Source organism: Equus asinus, chromosome 3, assembly GCF_041296235.1.
Source record: "Equus asinus isolate D_3611 breed Donkey chromosome 3, EquAss-T2T_v2, whole genome shotgun sequence".
Classification (NCBI taxonomy): Eukaryota; Metazoa; Chordata; class Mammalia; order Perissodactyla; family Equidae; genus Equus; species Equus asinus.
The window spans coordinates 45,086,997-45,102,778 of NC_091792.1; the positions used below are offsets into that span (position 1 = coordinate 45,086,997).

The 15,782-nt window shown below is 38.1% G+C and overlaps 1 protein-coding gene across 14 annotated transcripts in view; it reads left to right on the forward strand.

Annotated features, from left to right (window-relative positions):
* Window positions 1–15,782, forward strand: part of RXFP1 (relaxin family peptide receptor 1) — a 114,294-nt gene that overhangs the window by 39,755 nt on the left and 58,757 nt on the right. The window lies entirely within an intron of this gene.

Here is a 15,782-nt window from a genome sequence, read left to right on the forward strand (position 1 = left end):
TACAAGCATACAGCAGGTACTATTTCAGTGTTAGCTGCTATTACTTTCTTATCTTTTGCTTACTATAGTTATGACGGGAAAACGAGACCTAGAAAAGAAAAAACCAAAGTCCAGCTTACCTATTATATAACTGACAACCATATTTATGACTTTATGAAGGGCTTCTGGCCAATTAGAATACCTGGGGAAACTTGACTTTCAGTTAGGATATTGTTCAAATTTCCAAAGCCTCAAAAACACAGATTTATAAAAGAACTTGAATTGGCTGCGTCTGACTCATTGGAAAAAAATAGCTTTGGTTAACAATGTAAAACAATGAGATTCTTCACTCACGGGGAAACAAGGTACTCTTTTTGGAGGACAAAGACGTGTGCAACCACTCTAAGTGTTGCATAAACAACTGATACACTGGAGACACCTTGCTGTTATCACTCTCCCAAGTATTACAGACCTTATAAGGCATCCTCTTGAAGATACTAACCTTCTCAGTTTGGAACATCGTCTCTAGGTGGTGGGGGTAACTAAACATTAAGCACGTTGTCTAAACTGGTGAGCTTAAGCCACAATTACCTTCGATTTGGATGCCTATACATATGTGTTTTCTTCTTTAAAAGAATACATACCATCTTGTTAAAATAACTGAAGACTACACAAGTGTTTTTAACCAAGATAAAAGTGTTCTGCCATTGCCAACCACTTCCCCCTCAAGCTGCCAGCAATTTTAGACAGGGAGAGTGACATGAGAGCTCTCCGCCAACTGACACGGTGGCAGGAAGCAGGAAAAGGAATCTGGTAGGAGCAGCAAATTCACCACCAAAAGTAGTCTCTCAGTGAAAAAGTTTTGCAAACTTGTGCCTTCATGCTAAAGTCAAAGAGACCAAGTAAGAATTCGTAGTAATAATCCTTAAATTTATACAAGTTTCTTGGGATTCACCAACCAGAAAATTCAGACAGAGGCAATATGCCATTGGAGTTTAAAGATCAGGTTTGGGACACCTGGCATAAATTCTAGCTATGAAGAGGTTAAAAGAGATGTTTTCTTTTCTGTGAAATGTGAATAATAAGCGCATCTGTGTCCGTGGGCTGTTAAGAAGATTCAGTGAGAAGTTATCTAAGATGCTTAGCAGAGGACCTGACATAGAATTCGCACTCAATAAATGTTAGCTGGGGTATCAGTCAGCTGTAGCTATGTTCAAACTTAGTGGCTTAAGAAGTAACCATTTGTTTAACTCAGATTCTCTGGATCAGCAGCTCAGGCTGGGCTCAGCTGAGATCAGCTGCACAGTTCTTCTGGGCTGAGTTGGACTTTCTCATGCATCCGCAGTCATCTGTGGATCAGCTTTGTCATCATGCCTGGGACCTTGGCTGAAACAACCAGCATGACTCAGCTCTGGTTCTCCAGCAGGCTAAGCCAGGCTTGTTCTCATGGTAGAGACAGGGCACCCAAGAGCGAAGTGGAAGTGTGCAAGGCCTCTTGAAGTGTGGGCACAGAAATGGCACACTGGCACTTCCACCACATCTTTGCCAAAGGAAGTCACCAGGCCAGCCCTGTTTCAAGAGATGAAACAGACCCCTCCTCCTGCTGAGAGGAGCTGCAAAGTCACACCGCAAGGGGCTTGGAGAGAGGGTCACTGCGTGATTTTAGGGAGTCCTATCTGTAAACAATCTAAATATTTCTAGGAACAACTGTGATTTGTCTATTTACTTATCTTATTGAAACAGCAGCTGATAATTGAAGGAATGATATTTTTCTACACTCTTGATTTGGTAGTTATATGTGTATGTAGGTACGTGTGTGTATCCTATTGATTCTGGGATTGTTAGTCAGGGGGTGGGTAAGCTTTCCCACAACTCCTGAAAATGTAACGATAGTTTATTTTGGCAAGAGACAAATTATGTAGATTGGTATATTTGGCCCTTAATTATATTCATTACTCTCAATCCTGGTAAATTTTAATAGAGAGAATGTAACACTAGGAAAAACATTAAGGCCTGTTGCTTTATACTTAGAATTGAATTCTGGTGACAAGTATGGGCTTAACTCTTGTGAAAACCATACATAATCGGAACAAACATCAGCTTAGAAATGTATCTATCCATAATGGCTTCTTCTTTTTCCACCTCTTTCACTTTCTCTTCCTCCCAGTGGTTTTTCCACTCTCTGTGGGTCTGTGAACCATTCTCTCTCTTTCTACTTCATCGTTTTCATGTCTCCCCACTTCCATTCTGCCTCTCTAACTGTCCCCTACCTCTTCCTTTACTCTCTCAACTTCTCTATTTCATGCTTGTCTTCTCTTCCCTTCTTTTCTCTTTCAAACCAAATCTACAACAAGAATCATAAATTAGATTCTAATTATTATTTGGCTCACTTTATTAAGTTTATAAGCTGGTTGTTCTAAAGATTTTAACATCTTTACCTCAAAAGAAAAACTCCAAGCAGTTGCTTTTAGTTTCTATGTATTTGTAAAAAGATTCCTGCCACCAATACTCTACCCTTGAGCTGAGGATCCCAGAATGGAGGTTTTTATCTTACTGTCAGTGAACCCTTTGTGACTCAAGAAAATCTTCAGGGGGTCTGTGAATCCTCTGAAAACTATGAAATGTTCTGTATTTGTGTACCTGTGCATTTTTAATGAGAGAAGTGTCCATAATTTATCAGCTCTGCAAAAGGGTTTGTAGTTTTTAAAAGGCAAAAAGCTTACTAATCACTGTCATTGGCTAAAACAGAAATTTCCTAAAAAACTATTTAATCCTGAGTTGGAATCGATTTCTCACAATTAAGACTCCAAATTTATTAATATAAAATCATTATATTGTCAATAGTTTACCAAAATAATCACAACAAGAGTAAGAACTTTTCCTTACCTTCTTTGATTTCTTTTTAAAATAGAAACAGAGTTGTAGGAAGATTCCTCAACCAGGAGTCGGAAGGTTCAGGCTCCAATCCCAGAAGTGCCTCTTTCTATCTGTTGTTATTTGGGCAAGTCAGTTCTTTCGGCAAAGTCCCATTTTCCTTATTTGTGAAATTGCAATAATAAATTTATTATGAGGATTAAGTGAATTACGTATATAAAAATGCTTGTCATATAATAGTCACTTAAGAACTCTGTGCAGATCAGATTTTTGACTACTCTACTTGGCAGTTCACATCTGGAGTTCACATCTTTTTAATTCTATCCCAGGAATTGTTTGCATTTGATTGGACTCCAAACCAGGGAAGTCCTGGTTTGTGTGGATGAAGGGAAATAGGAAGCAAGTCGAGTCAAGGTGGTATAAGCAATCTGTTCCCACAGTCCTGCTAATCTGTCATCTTAGGGCTCTCCCACATGAGCAGGGAATGGTGTGTACCACTAACTTTTATGAAAATGAAATATTCAGGTCATGGATGGAATAACTCAAGTTCTAGCTATATGTGCATAGAAATACTTTAAACATTGGCATATGAAAATGAATAGCATTTTGTTTAATCAACTATCACTAACTATTAAAAAAGCAGTTGACATTTGAAAAGCAATTAATATTAAAATATTGTTATTAAACAAAAAAAGAGTATGCTATTTTAAAACTTCCTTTATCCACCATTGTCAACATTTGAAAACCCAAAAGTCTAGTCTTGGAAATATGGGAAAATCGTAATCCACTCTTATGAAGATGTCTATATAACAAATACTGTATTAAACTCTTCCTCATCTTCTTATACCAGAATCACATAACTCTTGAAATTCACCTCAACCAGTGGACCTCCAAATGTAATTCTGGACCAAACTCATCAGCATCATCCATGAAGTTGGTAGAAATGTAGGTTCTCAGGCCACATGCCAGCCCTATGGAATCAGAAACTCTGCCAGTGGCTTGGCAATGTTTCTATAAGCTCTTCATGTCATTCTGATGAACACTAGATTTGGAGAACCACCAAACCAAGCCAGGTGAGCAGAAAATAAGGAATACATGCAAAATAGTAGCAACAGTAGAAATAAAGTAGAATCAAGTTTTCTGTATGGTATGCAAGCATTCTAACTCGCTAACAAACTCCATTATTACCACTGTTACCAAATTTTTTAGTTTCTATAAGAAAAACTGACACTCAACTAGTTGCAGGCATCTAGAAATACAAAAAAATTGAACTTTACTAAAAACCTCAAAAATGGCCAATTGGCATCCTGCATGAGTAGGTTGGAACTTCCCAGGAAGGAGGGCAGAATTTCACCCCAATCTTTAGGATCCAGGTGATAAAAATTATGAGATGTAGTTATTTCTTCTAGTTTCTCATTACATTAATTTCTTTCACCAGCTGTTCTTTTACCTTCATCTTATGGTATCTGGATAATTTATGCTCCCCAGGCTGTTCATTTTTAAGACATCCATATTTAAATTCTGTTTAATGCTAATTAAATTAAGTCAAAAAGTTGGTTCTTTTCAGAATGTATAAATCTCATGCATATTGGAATAAGCAGCATTAAATATATTTGCGATCACATAAAATACGACTTAACATACAAACAAACAAAAAAACCCACAGCTAAAAGTCACTTGTAGAGTGACCATTTACAACTTAATAGTACATTATCAAATAAAAAATCTTTTGCTAATGGAAGCGGGGGGACTTTTTCTTTAATTGGTCCTTTTAAGATACATCCTAAAAAATAGGTCCACAATCCTCTCCCTTATTCTATTAAGCTATTTAAACATTGACCCCAATAACAATTATTCAAGTGGAGAAATAAGTCAAATCGAACTAGTGGTAATAAGATCTAGGGCCATCACAAAGAAAATGAAACACCATTCAATAAATTAAACTCATTCCTCAAGTATTGAACGAAGATATGAACTAATTATATTTATAAATACTGTTACTTTTTATATTATCACAGGCATTTTAAACACTTATTTTAAATAAACACATTTCAAATACTCTTATTTGGCTATTAAGTTCCCAGTTTTCTTAGAAAACCCATAATTTCTCTGTAACAGAACAGCTTACTAAATGTAGAAAAATAAAATATCTCAGTCCAAAAAGCATAAGACATCATATCACTGAACATTTTTCATGAACACAATGCAAGCAAAAGTAAAAGGTTTAAAGTTTTCAGTTGAATTCACAGGAATCCCTTTCTTCCTAAAATATTTGGACAATACAGAATTTCTATACAACTATAGACAAACATGTCAAAACTGATTGCACCATTTTTATAATAGCTTTGATCCTTACTGATAAACTTCAATATGCAAATGTACAAATTGTTTTCCCTGAGTTATGCCACTTGGTATAATTCCCATATAATTTCCATAGGTTTTTACCATGTATCGCTAACCCACTTTGCATCTCTACTCAGAACCGTCACAGGTACAATCACAACAGAGGCCAAAATAAGTCTTAAAGAGTCATTAGAGAAGTGTTTAGTGTGACGATGACAAACCAAAAAAGAAACGACCTTTCACTTTTGCAGCTAAAACTCTCAGACACTGGGGGGAATACGCCTGCGTATATATCAAGGAAACCTGATTACGGAAAGGTGATTCCTCATTCAGGAATATTTATGTCCATTTTAAACTGAGCGCTAACTCACTAGTAAAAGTGAAACACTAAAGTAGCATCAAATTCTCAGATGCTATGGAATTTACTTACTACATGTAGATTTTTATTTAAAAGGAACTTGCATTTTCAGATTAGAATTTGCTAGGATTCCTTGTTTCATATTGTAAACAAAAGGCTGTACCAAGAGGGCTCCCCCTCGCGGTTGCACTAACCCAACCCCGTCTCCCTGTTGGAGGCAGGTTTAATTACCCTACCGTGAAGACCTGAGTAATGAGGCCTCTTCTCTGCAGACTCGGAAGACCCCTTACCTGCTCGGTTAGCAGCCTGATCTGCAGGAAAAGGGTGAAGACACTAGTCACCCCGTTTCCATATTAATATTTCTATAATGTATAGGGGAAATGGAAAGCTCTTCAAATACGTTTGAGTGGCGTAGTAGGTTAGTATCTGCCAAAAACTCACGCCCACCCAGAACCTCAGAATGCGACCTTATTTGAGAATAGGGTCTTTGCAGATGTACTGAAGGTAAAGTTTCTGGTTTCCCCCGGATTCAGCCCAGGGAGGAGGGCGGGAAAGAAGGCCCTTCCACTCTCCCTCTCTGGTCCAAGTCTCTTGTCCAGCCTAGAAACAGCAAAGCCTGGCTCTTCCTTCTTGTTTTTCCAAATCAATTTCCAATGCTCAAAGCTAGGCTTTTGAAAATCAAATACTAAGAATTTGACTCCTTTGTTATCTGCGCACTTCTGCGTCATTCCTTCCCCAAGGCAATGAAAGTGGAAAATTCTAGCTGCCTACTGTAGAAAAAAGGGCAGAGAGTGCAAAGAAGTCAAGAGAAGAATAACTGAGTTAATCCCCAGAATATTTTCCTGTCCCTGGCTTGGCGTTTACTCATCTATGAGAATTAGATAAACAGTATTTATTCGTAAGTGTGATGGTGATGATATATATTTTTAAATAGAATTATAAGAATGTTTGAAGTCTATTCAAGAACTCTTTTAATTTTTAATTGGGCCTGCATTGAAAATTCTGGAAACCTAAATATTCCTTCATTTCCTAAGTACAGCTTTTTATACAGCTGTCAGAATGATGGCAATGCCAAGCAGTTCAATGCAGAACTTAGCTATTCTCATTTTAGAATATTCCGTTAAAGTTAGTGGTTTGCCTTTTTTTTACTTTTTATTTTTATTCTTTTTACTGAGGAAGATTCGTCCTGAGCTAACATCCATGCCAATCTTCCTCTGCGTTTTAGTACGTGGCTCACCAGCACAGCATGGCCACTAACAGAGCAGTGTAGGTCCATGCCCAGGAACCGAACTGGGGCGGCCAAAGTGGAGAGTACTGAAGTTAACCACTAGGCCACTGGAGCTGGCTCTGATTTGTCTTTTTTAAGGTTAAAAACACAGTCTGAGAAATGACATGAGTCACAAATATTTGTATTGATACAACCATGCATTGAATGTTCAAAAATGACTGGTTTTCTATTTATTATTCTCAAAGTAGCATCGGAAATGCCTAAGTAGCTGAACCCTTGACTTCTATAATCTCAAACTTCATTTTAACCTCAAATATGTTTATCTATGTTCATCCAACAATGCTTAAAGGATGTTTGGGTTAACTCCACAAAGACTTTCATCTCAGAACTCTTCCTACTAGATAGGACACAAAAGGTGATTTTTTTTAGTGGCCTTAATGTCCTTTAAAATAGGCCCTGGATAAGGTCACACCCCTTCATTTCTTCAAAGAGTTGCCTCCAAAGGTACTACGAGTCCAAAAAGAGATGTATGCATTCTGTCTAACAAATTGCTATTGTCATTCAAATTCAAAGAGATTCCACACAACTAGTTTGATGAATTGCTCTGCCTGGCCAGGCTGCATCCCAAGGTTTATTCCAATGACCTAGGGCATTTCTACTCTGGGGATCTTTACTTTATGAGAAAAAGATGCTCCACTGGTTGGGAAGAATGGGTGCTGAGAGTTGAGTAAATACGTGACAATCAGGAATGCTCCACTTTGCATAAATCTGATCTTTATAAATTAACCACTTATTCATTCATTAATCAATACAATGTATACTCTGTCACCAATAGGATTTATGTCTTCATTTTAATAAAAGAGGAGACCATTTAACACACAAGATCACCACACTCTCCTTTGTTCTGGCCTCCTCTCTGACAGAAGCACAAGTCCCTAAACTTTTGGTTATTCAAAATCCAAACATCCAGGGAACTTGAGAGTGGTTCCCAAAAATCTGTCGGCATGTTTGACAAGTGTGCTCTGAGGACCCAGCTACAGCAGAGTCCCCCGGGGCTGTTGAAAGGTGCTGATCCTGAGCCCCATCTCCAGAAATGCTGATCCAGTAGGTAGGAGTGGAGGCCAGAAATCTGTATTTTTAACAAACACCACAGGTGAATATCACCCTATTAAGGTGTTGAAATGATTCACTTCCCAATGCAGACAATTTTATTACCCAGTTGAGAACACCTGGAAAGATATTAATTACCCTGGAGCAGTGGTTTTCAAGCACTGGCACACATCAGATCAGCTAGAGGGCGTGTTAAAACAGATTGCTGGACCCTGACTACAGAGTTTCTGATTCAGTGCCTGTGGAGTGAGGCCCAAGAATTTGCTTTCCTTTGAAGTTCTCAAATGATGCTGATGCTGCTGGTCCTGGTTCTACCCTTTGAAAACCACAGATCTCTGCATATTCTTTCTTGTGCAAATGTAAAAGCAAACACTTTCCAAAATGTGTAGTACCTTATAAAAAAGGTTAAAGAAAATTATAGATATTTCTTTAATGCCTGAGTTCTCCTTTCATCATACCAGCATGTATTATGAATTCCAAGTGGGGATATGGGATGCAGATTTTCCCAAACATATTTGACCACAGAACTCTTCTCAAGGAGAATCCTGGGAAACTAGTTGAGGAAAGCCTAATATAACACCATGACAAATTAGCTCATTCAGGAAACTTAGACCTTTCCATTCCGTTTCAGACCTCGTCTCTTAAACCCCACCACCACCGTTACCACCATGACAATGCCAGGGGAATCTGAGAGGATGGGAGATGGAGACGCATTGTCTAGAATTCAAATTGGTGTGTCTAATCTACTTTTCCATTAAACTAGATTATAATTAATGCTTCTTGCAAATGAAGTAATGTTTTAGTATTTTATGTGCTTTATACACTTTATCAGAGCTAGTAAGAGCCATGTCTTAACTATATTAAAAGCACCTTAGTAGTCGCTGAAAGATGTAAAAAATATGTAGGCTAAGGGGCAGACCTGGCAACAAAGCGGTTAAATTCACACACTCTGCTTCGGCAACCCAGAGTTTGCCAGTTTGGATCCCAGGTGCAAACATACACACCACTCATCAAGCCATGCTGTGGCAGGTGTCCCACATATAAAATAGAGGAAAATGGGCACGGATGTTAGTTCAGGGCCAATCTTCCTCAGCAAAAAGGGAAGATTGGCGGTGGATGTTAGTTCAGGGCTAATCTTCCTCAAAAAAAAGAAAAACAAAGAAATACATAGGCTAAGAAGATTATTTCCTACCATACTCTCGTAACAAGATAAAATACATGTACAAACAAGCATAGTATGAAACGGATTATAATAAGTGTAATAAGAAAGATCTAAGCAAAGTGCCCTTAAATTAGGGACCACTTGCATTCATCTTATTTGAGTGTTTTGGACTACCTGATTGTTAACAATCAGCAACTTTGCTAAAGAAAAGAAATATAGCTTCTTCTGATTGACAGGATTTTTCTGTTACTAACTCTAGCTGTCCTCCACTGCACTGTGAGAGGGTCTCCAGCTGATTGGGGCAAATCTCACAATGCAGTTCTTCCAAAACTTGTCCTAAGACTCACCTAGGGCACTTATGGAAAATGTAGATCCCCAGACCCCATATGTAAATCAAAAGGATCCAAATCTCCCCTAGAGGGACCTGGAAACCTGAGCATTTGATAAGTGCTCCAGTTTCCAAATTTTGTTGTAGCATGAGAGAGACTGGGTTTTCTCTGAAGTATCTTTGAGGACAGAGACTCATTCATTCATTCAACTCTTAAATATTTACTGAGCTCATGCAACATGCAAGACCAGGCTTTTCTTGATTTATGTCATTAATTTTTATTCACAGTATTGTTACATCATTTTTTAACTAAAAAATATCTTTTTTATTAATTTTTTTTTTAATCAATGCTGTTTTGACAGTACTGCGAATACGTAATGGAAAACATATCCCCTTACACAATACTCCCTTAGTACAGAGCTCTTTACCCTCTGGTGACTCAAGAAAAATCAGAGAATCAAATTTCAATGGGCTCATTACTGAAGTATGAAAAACTGTTCTCACTGCCCCATACATAAAATATGAAGGCTACAGGATTTAAAATATAGAAACACGTATACCAAAAGCTGTTTTCTTTAAAAAGGTTAACTTTCCAACTTTGTGATTTTTGGCTACATTTTCTGTATTCTATGTTCCTGCCTTCTGGTAGAAGGAAGTAATGAGTGAGAAGAAGAAAATGCTTTGGGAAGGCAGAAAGGAAGGTAAAAACTAATTACTGAAACGCTTGTTTGTTTGAAGATGCTGCTATTTAAAAAGAGATCTCCTCCACAAAATATATGCTCTGACTTGGAGAAATATAAACAGATTTGTCCTGTTTCTTTCTGCATCGTAAAATTCCCCACTTCCTTCCCAACATCACCTCTCTTTCTCCACCTTTCCGTCTTTCATGTGTGTGTGTGTGCATGTGTGTGTGTGGTGAGACACAACGAAGTAGAAAGGAGACAAAAGGAATAGGATTCAGAAAGAGACAGAGACGAGAAGCAGCATAAATAACTACATCATTTGAATTTCTTGGACTAAAAGATTACAACTCAGGCCATATATAGTGAATCCCTTAAAATAGAAGAAGGGCAAGAGAGCAATGGTGAGGGACAAAGAATTATTAGGAAAAGGCACAAAGCCCATGATTTTAAGCACTGTGCTATTAATGGTAAAAGTGCAGCAAATTGAAACAGTTCATCTGTAAAAGCTCAGTTAAATATAGAGCCTGCTAAAGAACCAGAGTGAAAAGAAAATCAACATCTTCTGGCAGTTGCTCAACCTCCTTATCTCATAAATTTCATAGCGGCAGTGAAACACTACCCACAGAAATAACCCTGTGTTCTGGAATGTTGTCACCTCACCTAATTTCCATTGCTGTTTTCTGAGGTCTAGGTGGATGTGGCAGGAACATGAGCATGAACATGAAGTGTGCAACTCCTCCTCCCACAAAGTGCAACAAGACTCTGCAGCCTGGAATGTTAAATCCTTCAGACACTTGCAAGCCCACCCTGGCTCTGTAGATACACAAAAAATTTGTTCATAAAAATAGTCAATATCCCATCATATCCAGAGTCAAATGACTTATCTTATATGTTTTATCTATAACACTTATAAACATATAAAAATTTGTAACATTAATATGAAAATGATTTTGTTTCTTAAAATTAATATTTTTAGTAGTATCTTAATGATATTTAATACTTTCATTGATTTAGTGAATAACAACAATAGTGAACATAAATTCCAGTTAACAACTACTTCTGGTTCTTCTTTAAATGAATTTTTGTATAACTCACACAATTCTGATGTAAGAGTCTCAGTAACAGATATGAAACAGAAAACAGAAAATAAGTAACAGAGCTTCCAGGTTGGTGAGCAAGTGGAGATTTGGGACGAGTGGCACCTGCAGGGGGCAAGGAAGCTCTGAACACTTCCCACATACCTTGCCCTATGCGTCTCTTCAATCTGGCTATTCTTGCCTTATAGCCTTTTGTAATAAGCCAGTGATCTAAGTGACATCTGCAACATGGCAGAATGAGCTGTTCCCTTATCTCTCCTGCTTCAAACTACCATTAAATGGACACTCATTGATCAACAGAGATACCCACACAGCACAACAGGATGCCTGAGAGACCAATGCAGTTACACAGCTGAAGGTGGATGGACTACCCCCAGGGAGGTGGCAGAGATAGGTGAGAATCTCCAGCCCCCTTGGCATCCCTCTGCGTGCATTTGACTGCTCTCCCAGCTGGAGCACCCATATGACCACTGCAGCCCTGATGGTGACTGTGGGAACAGGTGACAGGAGCCCTGAGCTTCAGCATGATCCCTTTGCCATCTGATGGGAGAGCCCACAGTGCTGCTGCAGTCCCCAGGGAGTGGCCCAGGCTCAAACCCAGTGGGGAGGCCCCTCCCATCAAGCACAATGGCTAGTGCGATGTGGGAAGAGACAGCAATGGATCTTCCCACCCAGGCAAATGAGTTCCCAGCTGCCACAAATGCCCACAGTGCCACTGCAGCCCTGAAGGTGGGGAGTGTGTCTCAGTGGGATTGTGGGAGCAGGCAGTGACAGCCCTGAGCCCCTGTGTGATCGCTTTTCCATTTGAGGGAACACCCACAGGGTTGCTGTGATCCCAAGGAGTAGCCTAGACTCAGACAGGCACAGCTGACAGGCATTGCAGCTGGCTCAGAATACACAGCTCCTGCATGCCTCCCCCCCTCCCCCCATGGCACTAGGTGGCAGTAGGTGGAATCTGCCACCAGAAGGCACAAATTCACCCCATCAAATAGTATGAAGAGATATATTAATACTCAAGGCCAGAGGGGAAAAGACAAACACCAGAAATGAACCCTGAAGGCACAGAAATTTACAATATAAATGACAGAGAATTCAAAATAGCTATCATAAAAAAACTCAACAAGTTACAAAAGAACTCAGAAAGACAGTTCAATGAAATCAGGAATAAAATTAATGAATAGAGGGAAGTCTTCACAAAAGAGATTGAAACTATAAAGAAAATCCAATCAGAAATGCTGGAGATGAAAAACACAATGAATGAGACAAAGAAAAATCTGAAGTCCTTAAATAACAGAGCTGATATTATAGAGGACAGAATTAGCAATTTAGAGACTAGAAATATAGGAATGTTTCAGATCAAGGAGGAGAGAGAACTAAGACTAAAAAGAAATAAAGAAATTGTCTGAGAAGTATCCAATTCAATTAGGAAATGTGACAAGGATTTCAGGTATTCCAGAGGGCGAAGAGAGGGAGAAAAGAGTAAACAGCTTGTTCAAACAAATAATAGCTGAGGACTTCCCAAACCTGAGGAAGGAGCTGGAATTACAAGTAAAAGAAGCTAATAGAACTCCTAATTACATCAATGTAAAAAGACCTTCTGAAAGGCACATATTAATAAAACTGGCAAAAGTCAATGACAAAGAAAAAATATTAAGGGCAACAAGGCAGAAGAAAATAACCTACGAAGGAACCCCTATCAGGCCTTCAGTGGATTTCTTAGCAGAAACCTTACAGGCTAGGAGAGAGTGGAATGATATATTGAAAACTCTGAAAGACCAAAAACCATCAGCCAAGAATACTCTATCCAGCAAAAATATTCTTCAAATATGATGGAGAAATAAAAACTTTCCCAGATAATTGAAAGCTGAGGGAGAACATCACCACAAGATCCCCCCTTTAGCCCTTTACAAAAAATGATCAAGACATCCCTCAAATCTAAGAAAAAGAAAGGGTTTACAAAGCCCTGAGCAAGGAGATAAATAGGCAGATAATATCCGAAAATTGCAACTCTCTGTCAGAACAGTTATCAAATACTTAATTGCAACGTTAAACATAAAGGGAAGGAAAACATCAAGAATAAATATAATCACTTCATTTTAGCCACAAAATGGAACAAGCTGTGATAACCATAACTTAGATGGCAAAGAGAAAAGGGGTGGAATCTGCTTAGACTAAGGAAATGAGAGGCTATCAGAAAATGGACTATCTCATCTATGAGATATTTTATATAAACTTCATGGTAACCACTAAACAAAAAGTCAGAACAGAGACACAAATGATAAATAAAGAGAAAACTGAGAAAACCATCATAGAGAGCCACCAAACTGAATTGGCAGTCCAAGATACATGGAACGAGAAACAAGGGAAATACAGAACAATCGGAAAACAAGTGATGAAATGGCAGCCTTAAGCCCCTGTATATCAATAATCACTCTAAATGTAAATGGATTGAAATCTCCAATAAAAAGACACAGAGTGGCTGGAGGGATTAAAAAACAGGAGCCAACAATATGCTGAATCCAGAAAACATGTCTCAGCTCTAAAGACAAACACAGGCTTAGAGTGAAGGGGTAGAAGACAATACTCCAAGCTAATGGTGAGCAAAAGAAAGCAGATGTTGCTATACTTACATCAGATAAAGTAGGCTTCAAGATAAAAAAGGCAATGAGAGACAAACAGGGGTGGTATATAATGATAAAAGGGACACTCCACCAAGAGGACATAAAACTTATAAATACATATGTGCTTAAAACAGGAGCATCTAAATATATAAAGCAATGATTAATGGACCTATAAGGAGATATTGACAGGAACACAATAATAGTAGGGGACCTTAATACCACACTTACATCAATGGATAGATCATCCAGACAGAAAGGCAACAAGGAAATAGTGGAACTAAATGAAAAACTAGACCAGATGGACTTAATAGAGATATATATGTAGAATACTCCATCCAAAATCAGGAAAATACACATTCTTCTCAAGTGCACGTGGAACATTCTCAAAGATAACCTATATGTTAGGAAACAAGGCAAGTCTCAATAAACTTAAGAAGATTGAAATCATCTCTGTCATCTTTTCCAACCATAATGCTATGAAACAAGAAATCAACTACAAGAAAAAAGCTGGAAAAGTGGCAAATATGTGGAGACTAAACAACATGCTACTGAACAAACAATGGATCATTGAAGAAATTAAAGGAGAAATCCAAGAATATCTGGACACAAATGAAAATGAAAATATACCATACCAACTTATATGGGATGCAGCAAAAGCAGTCCTAAGACGGAAATTCATAGAAATACAGGCCCACCTTAACAAACAAGAAAAATCTGAAATAAGCAATCTTAAACAACACCTAACAGAATTAGAAAAAGAAAAACAAACAAAGCCCAAGTCAGCAGAGGAGGGAACTAGCAAAAATTAGAGCAGAAACAAATGAAATTGAAGCCAAAAAACAGTAGAAACAACCAATGAAATGAAGAGCTGGTTCTTTGAGAAGACAAACAAAATTGACAAACCCTAAGCCAGACTCACTAAGAAAAAAAGAGAGAAGGCTCAAATAAATAAAATTATAAAGGAAAGAGGAGAAATTACAACAGATACCACAGAAATACAAAGGATTATAAGAAAATACTATGAAAAACCATATGCCAACAAATAGACAATCTAGAAGGAATGGATAAATTGAGACTCATACAACCTCCCAAAACTGAACCAATAAGAAATAGAGAACCTGAATAGACTGATCACAAGTAAAGAGATTGAAACAGTAATCAAAAACCTCCCAAAAATATACATCCAAGACCAGATGGCTTCCCTGGAGAATTCTACCAAACATTTAAAGAAAATTTAGTACCTATTCTTCTCAAACTATTCCAAAAAATTGAAGAAGATGGAACACTTCCTAACACGTTTTATGAGGCCGACATCACCCTGATCCCAAAGTCAGACAAGGACAACACAAAGAAGGAAAATTACAGGCCAATATCGCTGATGAAGATGGCTGCAAAATATTGGCAAACTGAATACAGCAACACATTAAAAGGATCATACAGCATGATCAAGCAGGATTTATACCAGGGCCACAGGGATGGTTCAACATCTGCAAATCAATCAATGTGATCCATCACATTAACAAAATGAGGAATGAAAACCACATGATCATCTCAATAGACACAGAGAAAGCATTTGAGGAGATCCAACATTCATTCATGATAAAAACCCTGAATAAAATGGATATAGAAGGAAAGTACCTCACCATATTAAAGGCCATATATGACAAATCCACTGCCAACATCATACTCAATGGGGAAAAACCGAAAGCCATCCCTCTGAGAACAGGAACAAGACAAGAGTGCCCACTCTTGCCACTCTTATTCAATATAGTATGGAGGTTTGGGCCAGAGCAATTAGGCAAGAAAAAGAAATAAAAGGGATCCAAATTGGCAAGGAAGAAGTGAAACTCTTGTTAGCTTCGGAGGACATGATTTTATATATATAAAACCCTAAAGAATCCATCAGAAAACTATTAGAAATAATTAACAACTACAGCAAAGTTGCAGGGTAGAAAATCAACTTACAAAAATCAGTTGCATTTCTATACTCCAATAATGA